The sequence below is a fragment of the Mirounga leonina genome, unplaced genomic scaffold, assembly GCF_011800145.1.
Source record: "Mirounga leonina isolate KUSES-001 unplaced genomic scaffold, KU_Mleo_1.0 Mir_175, whole genome shotgun sequence".
NCBI classification, from domain to species: Eukaryota; Metazoa; Chordata; class Mammalia; order Carnivora; family Phocidae; genus Mirounga; species Mirounga leonina.
The window spans coordinates 11,411,746-11,425,516 of NW_023270453.1; positions in this window are offsets into that span (position 1 = coordinate 11,411,746).

The following is a 13,771-nucleotide window of genomic DNA, read 5'->3' on the forward strand; positions in this document are numbered from 1 at the left end:
GGGTTAAAAATCTCTTGCAAATGGTTGGAACTGTTCAAATGACTTATTTGCATAGGAGAAAAACAGGTGCCCCATAAATACAAGTTTGGCCAGCATTTTAAACTTAGCAACACACCTTCCCATGCCTTATCTCGTTTGATTCCCACAACTGTTCTCTGAGTTCAACAGCTCAAGTATCATCAGGTATATTTTTTTAACAGATGAACTGAAGCTCAGAGACGTTAGGAGATTGCATATAGAAAATCTTGGATTAAATCTAGGACTTGTAACATTAAGTTTTAATTTCTAATCTGAAGGCCTAAGACTCCCCAGAAATGACAGCTCCAAAAACATGGCTGTTTTTCAAATCGTTGTTTTATCCTTCTGGAATTGTTTGTGGGAGAGAGCAGTACATGGTTGTACTCATATAAAAGCCCACTGGCACAGGGTGTGTATCTTATATAGGATATGAATCCAGTATGAGATCTTCCCCCCAAATCTAGAGGTTAGGCTTTCCCAGAACATTCTGGAATGTTGTCTCAGTTCCTGAGCACTTGTTTGAACTCTACTGACATGTAAACATCTAGTCTTGGTGACTCCTCTTCCAGGACTCCCAAGTGTCTCTGTAGCTACCATCTATTCTCTCTTATGTCTCTTACATCAATTCTCAGATGAATTTCCTACTTAATATCTCTATCTCCGCATCTCTATCTCTTCTAAGTCATGCTTCATATTACTTCCATTTGCCTTCTGCCAGCATGATTCATAGTTAGATGCCGTTACAAGCACTGATTTTTGTATTGCTCGATTCAACTGACACTGCCCAGTCACTCCTTAAATTTACCACAGGGTACACCCATCTGCCTCTTCTTTTTTTTTTTTTTTTTTAAAGATTTTATTTATTATTTGACAGAGAGAGAATGAGAGAGAGAGAGCACATGAGAGGGGGGAGGGTCAGAGGGAGAAGCAGACGCCCCGCTGAGCAGGGAGCCCAATGCGGGACTCGATCCCGGGACTTCGGGATCATGACCTGAGCCGAAGGCAGTCGCTCAACCGACTGAGCCACCCAGGCGCCCGCCCCATCTGCCTCTTCTTGAAGCATTCTCTTCCTACTTCCATGATGCCTCAGTCTCCCACTTTGGTCCCTACCTCTCTGGTCATTCCTCCTCTGTCTCTTGTTGGATCATCATCCTTCTCTATCCAACCCCTAATGTTGAAATGCCTCAGAGCTCAGTTTTAGAATCTCTCCTTTTGCTCCTGATTTTAGGCTGTCTCATCAGTCCCAATGGCTCCATTTATCATCTATATGCTCAGAATTCTCAATTTATATCACACACTCAGATACCTTTAATATTAGAGTTCTCCAGAGAAACAGAATCCAAAAGATACATATGTACACACACACACACACACACACACAGGGGAAGACATTTATTAGAAGGAACTGGCTCATGGAATTATGGAGGCTGAGAAGCCCACATCTGCCCCTGGGAAGCTGGAGACCTGAAAGAACCAATGCCATAGGTCCAGTTCCAGTCTGAAGACCTGAAAACCAGGAAAGTCAATGGTGTAAGCTCTGGTCTGAAAGCCAACAGGCTCCAGAACCAAGATCTGATGTTTGGGTTCAAAAGTCCAAAGTCATGAAAAAGACCGAGATCCAGTTGAAACCGTCAGGCAGGAGGAGGTACTCTGGCTCACAGGGGGGTCAACCTGCTTATTCTAGTCAGACCTTCCATGGATTAGATGAGGCCAGTTCACATTTGGGAAGGCAATTCGCTTGACTCAATTTACCAATTCAAATGTTAATCTCAAACAGAAAACATCCCTACATACACACTCAGAATAACATTTGAACAGATATCTGGGTGCTTAAAGGTCCAGTCAGGTCTACACACAGAATTAACCATCACAACTTTTCAGAAACTTATACATCTGACTACCTAATTACCAGGGCTACTTGGATTTCACAAAGGTAGGTACCTAAAATTTCACCTGTCGAAAAAATAATGTACAGGCTTTTCCTTCAAATTTATCCCCCCCCCCCCCAAATAGTCCTAAAAACTGTAAAATGACACCATCACCCTTTTAACTGTTTAGGTCAGAACCCGAGAGCTGCCTTTCACACCATTTTCCTCACATTTCCCTGAATCATCAATTTCAGCCAATTCCAATTCTGAGGTTTTTGTTGAAGCTCTCTATTTTTTCCCATTTCTATTGTTACTTAATTCAGGTATCATAATATGTTGTAAGAACTATTGACCAAAATGATGATCTGCAGACTTTGAAATTCCCACCGCCCAAATCCAGACTCCATAAAGCACTGAGGGATTGCTTAAAATGCTCATTAAATCATGTTACCACCCAGCTTAAAATTCTTCTATGGCTTCCCATTGCCCATATGATAAATCCAAACTCCTTAACAAGCCCTACAAAGCCTTGCATGATGTGACCTTTGCCAACATCATTAGCCTTATCTTGTCGATCTTTTTCATTCACTATGCCCTGCTGGGAGTTTTTTTTCAATTCCTCCCACACAGAGTGTTCTTTTCCACCTCGAGAATATTACAGATACTGTTCTTTCTGCCAGAAACACTCTTGGCCTTTTACTGACTTTGCCCAGACAAATTCTGTACAGCCTTCAGGACCCAGCTGGCATGTCACTTCCCCTGGGAAATCTTCCCAAGTCCCCTGATTAGGTATACGTGTACTTAAAGCACCTTGTGCTTCTCCATTTCAGCTCCCATCATAGGTATCCTTAATTCACTGCTTTTGTAATTACATTTCATGCCCATCTCCCCTACCAGACTCTAAGTTTTATCCATCTGAATTATTTGCATCTTGTGAGTGATGCAGGGCTCATATAAAGTATGAGTCATTTAATGAATAAATGAATAATGATTTTGTGAGTAAATGAAAGGATGAACCATTGAAGTAACTGGCTCTTCTAACACAGTTGGCTACCAAACCAAGTAACAGTAGCAGAATCTCTTCCCCATCCAAGTGTCAGTCTGGATCATGAAGGGGATCCAAAAGGCAGTCACAGATAACTCCTAGCATCCCAAATCCTTAGAGATAAAGAGGAGAATTGTGGGAGATAAAGAGGAGGTCTGGATGTACCAGGGCAGGAAGAGTAAGAGTCAGAACAGTAATAAAAAATGTAAAACCCTGGCTAGTTAAGCTACTATTTCTATTAGGAATAGCACTCTTGGAGTGCCTGGGTGGCTCAGTTGGTTGAGTGTCTGACTCTTGATTTTGGCTCAGGTTATGATCTCAGGGTCGTGGAATCGAGCCCCATGCTGGGCTCTGTGCTCAGTGGGGAGTCTGCTTCTCTCTCTCTCTACCTCTCTCTCTCTCTCAAATGAATAAATCTTTGCCCCTCCTCCCCTTGTACCCTCTCTCTAAAATAAATAAATAAATCTTAAAAAATAGAAGAAATAGCACTCTCTTTTCTAGAATATAATTTATCTTCTCTGTGGTTTTCCAAAGGCATACATATCCAGGAAAAACATGGCATCTGATACTGATACTCATTTTTTGGTGAGAAGGGGAAGGTAAACATTTAGACTTTTAAAACCACTGGAAGGACCTTCTATCACAATGATGATTCTCCTATCTGTTGCTAGGGCCACATGGCTCAACTTGGGGGTGACGCCTTGTGTGAGCCATTGTTGGCTGCTGAATGAGATCACTGAGTTTAGGTAATATTCACTGCTTTATGGAGGATGGGTGTGTTAGGCTTGGCTTCTCCATCTATGAGTGACTATTTCATCTTGATTTCATGGAGTATTACTCTTTGAGATTTGGCTTCAGTGATGAATTTATATGTTGTGCTCAGGCTCAGAGAATGGATGGCAAGAACAGTGTTATGAAGCAATCAAGGATTAGATGTCTCCTATCACAATGAAGCAAAGATCCATGTCAACTAAAGGGAACTCCAGCTTTTGACAAGGTTAAAAACATTCAGAGGACTGTCTGACAGTGAGGCAATAGAGAAAGCTATCCGAGCAGTTTTGTTCAACAACGGCAGTTTTAATCAAAAGACAAATGAAGTTAGAGGACACATTGCATTGATCTTAGGGAAACTGAGAGATGCATATGCCAGGGGAGCAAGACATGTACAAAACAAAGGAAGAAAAAAGGAGAGGCTCTTATTTTGGACTGGGTGGCTTATTGCATTCCACCTTATTAAAACATGCTCGAGTCTGTCAATTATGCAGTGGATGCTGCATTATAATTTTTTGTTTACCACCATGCAATGTCTGAACTATCTTTTCCCATTAAGGTACCAAGGTCAATGATACAGATAGTTAACCAACTGATTTAGTGCATTAATTTTCCTTGAAGTTCAAGCATGAGTCTCACTATCCAGCCTTGAGATTCCTACTCCACATAGACACCGGGACAAGGGCTGGCTCCATATGGAACACTGAGGCAATCCACAGCTCAAGTGCTGTCTAGCAGCATCGTGTGTCTACTTAGATGATGATGAATGCTATCTTTGTTCCAGGCAGGAAGATGTCATTATGCTGGCTCATATTGCTGACCTCCCAGGGCTTCCCACTAAGTGTTGCCAAAGGGTTGCAGTGCCGATAATTCCTTACAGAGCTCTGAAGAGAATAAAGCGGAGAGGTAAACCTGATGAAAATTGGATAAAGAATCCAAGGTGAATTGAAGCTTAATATACCAAACAGCAGAGAGCGTGGCGGCTTTCTTTTCCCACCTCTTGTTTTCCGTTCCACAATTGTAGGCAGCACTCCAGCTGTTATTTCTGCCCTCTCAAAGCATTCTTCAGTCACTCATATCCAGTCCTGCACTTCACCTATCAATAAAAGGAACTTGCAATCTTTCAACACAGAGATATTATTTCTGCTTCAACTGATTCCAGGATGCCACAGTTCACAATGAAAATCTGCAGATTACTGATAGCTCTGTCAATATCATTCAACTGCTAACAACACTTTATTTGTGGTACCTGTAGATAGAGTGTAGGCATCTGAACCCATCAATAAATGGAAAGAAAGTCCTGGGGCTCAAAACAATTTGGTTTTACAAGGAGCCTGGTTTACAAACTTTGCTGCTTCGTTACAGAAGAATTCTTTACAAGTTTTAAAGGATGTACGATGTAATCATCTTCTAACAACTTCAATGGTACGATAGTAAGGGCAAGAACTGTATGCTAAGAGGATTGTTTGCTGTAATGTATTATTGTTTTGTATCACAGGTGTATATTCAATCCCTTCAAACTATATATTTAACAATAAGCTTCTTATGGTTTTAGAAAATAGTTCATAGTCAATCTCACTAGTATTTTTATTCTTAGGCTTTTGAATATCTTTTCCTATGTTTCTTCATCATTTCTTTTTCTTTTTCAGCCATTTTCCTCTTTGATTTTATGGTCTTTCATATACACAGATACATACATACATACACGCATGTGTCTTCATTGCCATTGTTGAATTCAATGAATTCAAAGAAGTTTTGTTTTTATTACAGATACTGACCTTTTGTCTAATGATTAACAAAACTATTGATTCTTTAAGTCAATCTGATTTATAGGGTCTTGATATTCACACTGTTCTAGGATGATGAGTCTTAGAAAATTACTAATCATGAATGAATTTCAGTGAAGTGGTAGTACAAGAAAAGAAATATGAAAGAATCAATAAAAAATATCATTTTTATCACTGGTTAATGTAATTGAATCAATATCACTGAGCCATTGAAAGTCAACATATCAGAGAGATATATTCAATAGAAATCTACTTTCTTTGAGATGCCTCTGATGTTCAGTGAAAAATGATTAAACAAGTAGAAAATAAACCTATTTGATACAGTATGGATTTTATAAATCAAGATTTAATATTACTTTAGGAGAAATCAAAATAAATTCTCTATCTGAAAACTATGAAGGTACTATTATTTTCAGGAGACCAAACAACAACAACAACAACAAAAAAAAAAACCCCGAAAAACAACTCTACCCAAACATAATGACTTCATCCTGAATATCTCATGGTGGGTCTATTAGATACTATGGGCCAATGCTCATAAGCAGAGGTATTTTCTTACTGTATTCCTTATGAATGAAATGATAAAGATAAAATTTCCTTACTACCAAATGCTGTCATGGCAACAGTGACATAACTACCATCATTAGTAATCAGGGAGCTAAGTTTTCTTAAATATTTTTAAATATACACTGAGCACCTTTGAAAGATCTTCGCCATCAGAATATTAAGTGACCTGAGAAGTATAGCTTTTTTCCAAAAGAAACTACATAGAAATGGAAAGAAACAGCATCAATATTTTTGGTGAAACACCATGTTCCTGGCATGATTTTAGGTACACAGGATACAGAGAAAAAAAAATTATTCTTGATGTTCTATGAAATGGACTCTTCCCAAATAAATATTTACTAGTTTTCTCCAATGATATATCTGTAAAATTATTGTTGGAAGTAGCCTCTTTGCCCAGGGAGCATTTTATATTTAACAGAGTTAACACATCTTAATACTGAACAACAGAGAGATGATCATTAGAATGGTAGCCTTTGGTTCTACTGGTTTCTTTGAAAAACTGAAGTAGTGGTTGTTCTTAGTTGCCTACTTAGCATCTTTTCTCTCATTTCTTTTTCCCCAGAGAACCCCAGTTTTGTTAAAGTATCTTCTTCCTTTCCAGTCAACTCAGGTGTCTCAGGTGAGTCTGAATCCACCCACAGTTCCAAGAGTGAGCGTGACTGGTCTGGTTAAGTTTGTAGGAGGGGGTCATGTGATAGAATTTGGCAACAATGGCTCATGGACTTCATGCACGTGCAGGATCATCTTAGGAGAGCTCTTCCCTGCTGTCCTGGGAAAGGTTACAAAGACGACCCTTTCTCTTTTCCCTTTGAATAATCTGTCCTGTGCAAACATTGGGTGTGGAACTATTGCTTCATCTCAAGACCAGCTGGAGGAGAAAACTAGCAGACACAAGAAGGCATAACCAAATGAATTGCAGGAAAATGACGTGGCACCAGAAGATTCAGGCAAATCTTGAAGCCTGTCTTATCCCTGCATTTCCAATGTTTTGGGCCAATAAATGCCCTTACTGTTGAAGCCAATTTGAACTGGATTTTCTGTTACTTTCAACCAGAGTCATCCTAAATAATACCTAATATTATCTAAATAATTGGAGTATTAGTAACTATGAAGAAGAGGCAATAGAAGATAAATATCAGTATGGAAGAAATGCATGCTCTAAGTCCAAGTATCTGGTGAAAATGATCAACAGTTGTATTGATTATCTGCTAATCACCTACTAATTCTTCATATGTCCTAATATGAAGATTTTTAAGACATTTTGAGATTTTATGCCTATCTTTTATCATTCTTTATTTTTTCTTCATTTCTCTTTCAAGTTTTCATCCCAGTATTGGTCTTTTGTAGACATGATCTTGGAATAAATTGGAAGTGACTGATTAGTGTCATTTCTGAACTCAAAGAAGATGGTCTCTGTTCACAGGAAGGAAGTAATCTATTTAAGGAAAGAAATAATCTAAGTTTTAAAACACAATAATAACTAACGTGATACATGAAAAATATTCTTATTGTCGACTGATTGAAGCAGACAGTGTGTGCCTCAGGAACTTGGGATGGTGTGACTTAAGGCTTTGTGGAGAAGAGAGGGAGACAGAGAGGCTTGGGAATGACAGAGAGTTATTTGGGCCTTCAAAGAACAAGTAGAATTCAAATCTACATTTGGCAAGATGGAAATCTAAGATAAGACACCTAAAAAATCTAGACTTGAACCTAGGAGCAATGAAAATAGACCTGGGACCAGGCACCCTTATAGCATCAAATTCCGAGATAGCAGAGTTCACTCTGAAGCCATTTTTTTATGATTATGCGCACTTGTGTTTATCACTTGAAGCTGGTCTGGTGCCTTCATGTCTCCTCTAGGACCTTAAAGAACATGAATAAGAACACTTCTGCCTCACCACTGAAATGGTTAATTTAAAATGTTTTTCAAGTCGAATGTTAAAAAAAGCATAAATATCCAAACAACCTTTGTTTATATTTACTTTTTTTTTTAATTTTATTTGACAGAGAGAGACACAGCGAGAGAGGGAACACAAGCATGGGGAGTGGGAGAGGGAGAAGCAGGCTTCCTGCTGAGCAGGGAGCCCGATGTGGGGCTCGATCCCAGGACCCTGGGATCATGACCTGAGCCGAAGGCAGACGCTTAATGACTGAGCCACCCAGGCACCCCTGTTTATATTTACTTCTAATAAGAGCTATAAAACATGTCTCAACAAGCAGCAATTTAATTACATCCATGCATTTGATCTGCAGAATATCCTGTTCATAATAAACCCTTACCTATAAATACACATTGAAAATACAAATTAAGCATCCATGTTAAGCAGTGTGGTCTGTTTTCTAGATGCCCTAAGTTTTGCTCTGGAATTGTTTGTATAACCTCAGGGAGGCCCTATATTCTTTGTATGGTCCATTGCATAAAACTTCAGTTTTAATTTGGGAAGTCAGGGACATGTGACTACTTTCTCAAGGTAGGAATATCACAAAGAATTTTGTAGCTTCAAGTCAACTGCTCATCCTAGGAGTTTTTCCAAAAGACTTGTGAATTTCTTTATATAAGAAAGAAATGCTACTCTTGATTGGTTGCCCAGGAATAAAAGCTATAGTCAATCACATGGTGGGCTTCCCCATCGCTGATCACATTTCATTTTGGGGGGTGTGTTCACTTTTCATAAGATGCTATTTGTTAGCAAATTTCCATAACGTTACCAGTGAGCAAAAGAAGAGGATGTTCTACTACTTCTAAGTGGATAGGATAGGGAGCAATGGTGGAGAGAGTTGGAATTCTATGGTAAAGTGTTTATTGATTTTTTTTTGTGAATTACTCTTTTGTTGTAGAATCACACCCACACACATACATACCCATGGATGCGTAAAAACCCAAGCACTCTCTTGTACTTTGCCCTGGTGTGCACATTCATACACATAGAGCTTTGAAAATTGGAATTCAGTTTTAGTAAGGAATTTTAAAAAGTGTGACCCTCTATTTTCAAAGAGACATAAGCTTCCTATGATATTGGATTTAAATTTTATTTCACATTGTGACATTATATACAAACCCACTAAATATGCACAAAGTCAGACATTTCACTAAGCCATACTTGCCTTTTGAATATGAGATGCAGTCTAATAATTTTTTATTTTATAGTACCTTTCATTGAAAAATAAACAAGGAGGGGAGCCTGGGTGGCTCAGTCGTTAAGCGTCTGCCTTCGGCTCAGGTCATGATCCCAGGGTCCTGGGATCGAGCCCCGCATCGGGCTCCTTGCTCAGCGGGAAGCCTGCTTCTCCCTCTCCCACTCCCCCTGCCTGTGTTCCCTCTCTTGCTGTCTCTCTCTCTGTCAAATAAATAAATAAAATATTTAAAAAAAAAGAAAAAGAAAAATAAACAAGGAAAGTTTACAACCCATAACACCGATGGGTCATATCAGTTGAAAAACACCGTCTTTAGGTACATTATGTAATGTTTCTGGACAATTGTAATGCATATTAACATATTTACGTATTGGTTTGTTAATATGTTAACTAGATTCTCCTAAGTCAGGGATTACTACTAGAATAATTCTGAGACTCAGTATTTCTCAGTGTTTCATTTTTAATGTCATCATGGTAGAAATATTTTTGGGCCAGCACTTTTTCCTCCTGGGTAATATCAGTAAATTATATAGCCTAAATTCTTTTGGATCTCCAGAAATCTCTTGAAACACAAAGAAACACCAAAGCAGCTCACTTCTGCCATGTCATATTTCTAGAACCAACTTTATTTAAGAGCTCCAGCTGTTCAGATGTTCCTAGTGGCATTTTCCAGTGCAAAGAATATTCCACAACATGATGAATAGATTAGCAATTGTTGATAGTGACGGAAAACCTCCAGGGAATATCCATGGGCTGGATTACAGGACTAGACTCTCTCCCATAAGGAGTACAAGTCAAGTGGAACCAGGATTTGGCACAAGCCCTATTGTTGGAAATGCTGAAAAGCAACACTTCTCTGCATCCTCTTGTATGTTTTCAGTTAGCATATCAGTAGGTTAGGTAAAACTTCACCTTCATCAATTCAATGACCTAAGCAGGTCATAATTTGTTGTTATATGCACATCTTTTGCAGAAAGGATATTGGTCTGCTTGACTTGGGAATGCATTTTAAACTTTAATCAAACAAGAAGAGGTAAGTAGTGCTTGGCAACAAATGAATACATTAGTGCTGGAAACCACACTGGAGTATTTAACTTCTCACTCAATTTTTAAAAAATGTCCACTCACAAATTGGAAATATGATACATACATTCATATATATACATATATATGTGTGTATATACATATATATGTATGTATATATAATCTCCAATGATATATAAGTCAAACTCATTAAAGCATAATAGTAAGCTATGTTTCCAAAACCAGTACAAGATTTGTGCTGATTCATCTCTGTTTTCACCTTACTCCTTCATGAGCATAGGGTAATAACTAATAAAGCTTAGTCATGAAATCTACAGCCCCAAGGAGAGGTAATTTGACAGATCAATATTAAGATTGAGTACAATGCTTTGCCTCATCAGCATGAAGCTCTATTCAAAGGAACTGTGGAAGAAAAAGGCAAAAGGCACCATCTGGATGGAATGAAAAAGTGGCTGATACACATAATGGCTTTGTTAATGGTGGTCTATTTTGCCCTGAAGGAGTTACATTATAATTCTGTTTCTCTCAGAGGCAAATTTGATTCTGCCTCAGGTGCGGGTCTATATCTGAATCAGAATTTTGTTCTTTTACTTTACTATCTCTGGACTAGAGTCCACTGACCATGCTTTAAAGCAAACATCCTCATAGGACACTGGACAGTCACTCCATTTGATATAATTGGCAGTGACACTTTTTTTGGGGGGGTGGAGGGGCAGAGGAAGAGAGAGAGAGAGAGAGAATCCCAAGCAGGCTCCACACCCAGCATGTGAGCCTGGTGTGGGGCTGGATCCCTCAACCCAGAGATCACAACCTGAGCCAAAATCAAGAGTCAGATGCTTAACTGATTGAGCCACCCAGGCACCCCAACAGTGATAGTTATTTTTAAACAAAAGGACAGGGGGAGGGGCTACCAGAAAATCTGCTTTATAAACAGACGGCCAAACCAAGATTGTGGAAAGATTTGGCACAAGCCCAACACTCCAATATGTCTCCGAGAAGGAGATATTGTTAGAACAATGGAATCTTAAGCCTACTGGATTCTATTAAGAGCATAAGGAATATTCAGGGATTTCTAGACATCTCTGAAACATTTTGAAATCCTGGAACAATTATTTTGAGAAGTGAGGTTTGTTATTTTCGTAGGTCTTTAGATCTGCTTTAACAAAGGGATTTGGATTTTACAGATGCTAGTGTCTAAGTTGGAATAAGAATGGACTGGATTTGGTGACTCTGGGGACCTCACTATCTGCACCCATGGCAACTACATTGGAGCAGTGTCTCACCACATCAGTTTCAAGGACGCCTTTACCAGCTGAGCTTTAATTAATGATAAATCAACAGACAGGTGACAACCATTATATTCTTTCACCTTATCACTGGGGCTAGAATTAGTGACAAAAAGTTTTAATTAAATTTTAACTTCAGGGGCGCCTGGGTGGCTCAGTCGTTAAGCGTCTGCCTTCGGCTCAGGTCATGATCCCAGGGTCCTGGGATCGGGCCCCGCATCAGGCTCCCTGCTCTGCGGGAAGCCTGCTTCTCCCTCTCCCACTCCCCATGCTTGTGTTCCCTCTCTTGCTGTGTCTATCTCTGTCAAATAAATAAAATCTTTAAAAAAAAATTTAACTTCATCTAACTTAATTGACTTTATATGAAGATGGAACATACATACATGCATGCACACACATATATTTGCATGTATGTATTTGTTTAGTAATTAAAGTTTTCCAATTTCTTATTTTATATTAGAGAATTTATGGGGAAAGTGATAGTATTTAACCCAAATTAATCCAGTATAAATTTAACCTTCTGCAAGTGTCATTCTCAAACATAAAATACTTAAGAGTGCCTGACACATAGTAAATGTGCAATAAATGTTTGTTAACGATAACAATTTTACTTGTCTCATTTGCCTGCCTTTGTTCAGAATCTCTCTCTACTCTTCTGCACATTTTCCCCATGAGCCTGTCCATGTGATACACTGGCTATAAATAATAAAAGTATTGATCTTTTCAGTGACTTAAGAGAAAGTAATGGCCCTGTTTTTCATAGATCCATTCCATTCATTTCACTTAGGGGTAGGGGTCATATCTACATGCTCCTCCTAATTCCCCAACGCTCCTGTCATGGTCCCCTTTTCTTGTAGGGAATTACCACCACCTTTAATTTAGAACTGTGGGGAAGGTTCGTTATAAAACATTTAAAAACATTTAAAAGCATAGAAAAAATATGAAAGTCACTTTAAGTCTCATCACCTATTGATAGCCATAACTGACATATTTACTAATTTCCTTCGTCTTTTTTTAGATGCATAGATTACTTTCAGTCTTTAAAGAATACTAGGGTTGGGTGCCTGGGTGGCTCAGTCATTAAGTGTCTGCCTTTGACTCAGGTCATGATCCCAGGGTCCTGGGATTGAGCCCCACATTGGGCTCCCAGCTCTGCAGGAAGCCTGTTTCTCCCTCTCCCACTCCCCCTGCTTGTGTTCCCTCTCTCACTGTCTCTCTCTCTCTCTCTGTCAAACAAATAAATAAAATCTTTAAAAAAATAAAGAATACTAGGGTTATCCTACCAATGTGCCCTAGTGGCCTACTTTTCACTTAGACATTTTAAATACTATTTCATGTCATTAGATATTTTTCAAAACCATTATTTGCAATGACCGCTTAACATTCCTTTCTGTGAATATATCCTATTCAACCTTTTCTTTGCTGTCAGACATGTAGATTGTATCAATATTTTGCTATTATAAATAAATGGTAATATTCTTTGCACACTGATTATTAGTAAACATTGTTGACGGATTCCTCTCACTCAGGTGACATCCACAATTTGATGGATAGGATATGAAGCTGTAATTTAATTCCTTCCTTAGGAGCACTGTCAGCTTGTTGTGATGTGTCTGTCTCATGACACAGCCTAGTGGAGGGCAGCAGAAGGCAACGCACCTTCTGTAATGAAGCCAGCCCTCAGAGCAGCTCCAAGTTGATTTTATATCCAGCCCAAACTTCCCCTAGATCCAGAATCACTTATATTCTATCATAATAGAACAGCACCGGGCACAGAGTGGGCAGTCAATAAATCCTTGTAAACTGAATATCCAAGCATCTGTTGGACATTTCACTTGGTTGTCTTATAGGCATTTCAAACTTAACACACCCACATGCTAAACTCATAATAACTGCCATGAATCTCCCATAAAACCAACAAAACACCACCTATATCTCTCTCCCTCCTCCCCATCTCAGCAAATCGGACCATGACTCACATGTGTCAAACCAGAAAGCGGGGAACCATCCTCCACACGTTCATCTCCCCCACCCTCCCCCCAGTAAGTCACGTTGCTTCCTGTCCAGAACCAGCCCTTCCAACCCATCTTCTCGCCACCGCTGCAGCCACCACCCTGGTCCGAGCCACCATCAGTTCACGGTGAGCACTTCTTTCTGGTCTTCGCACTTCTACTACTGACCTCTTTCACACAGACATGTTTTAAAATACATTTGTGGCCCTTTGAACATAACATGTGAACTCAGACTCCT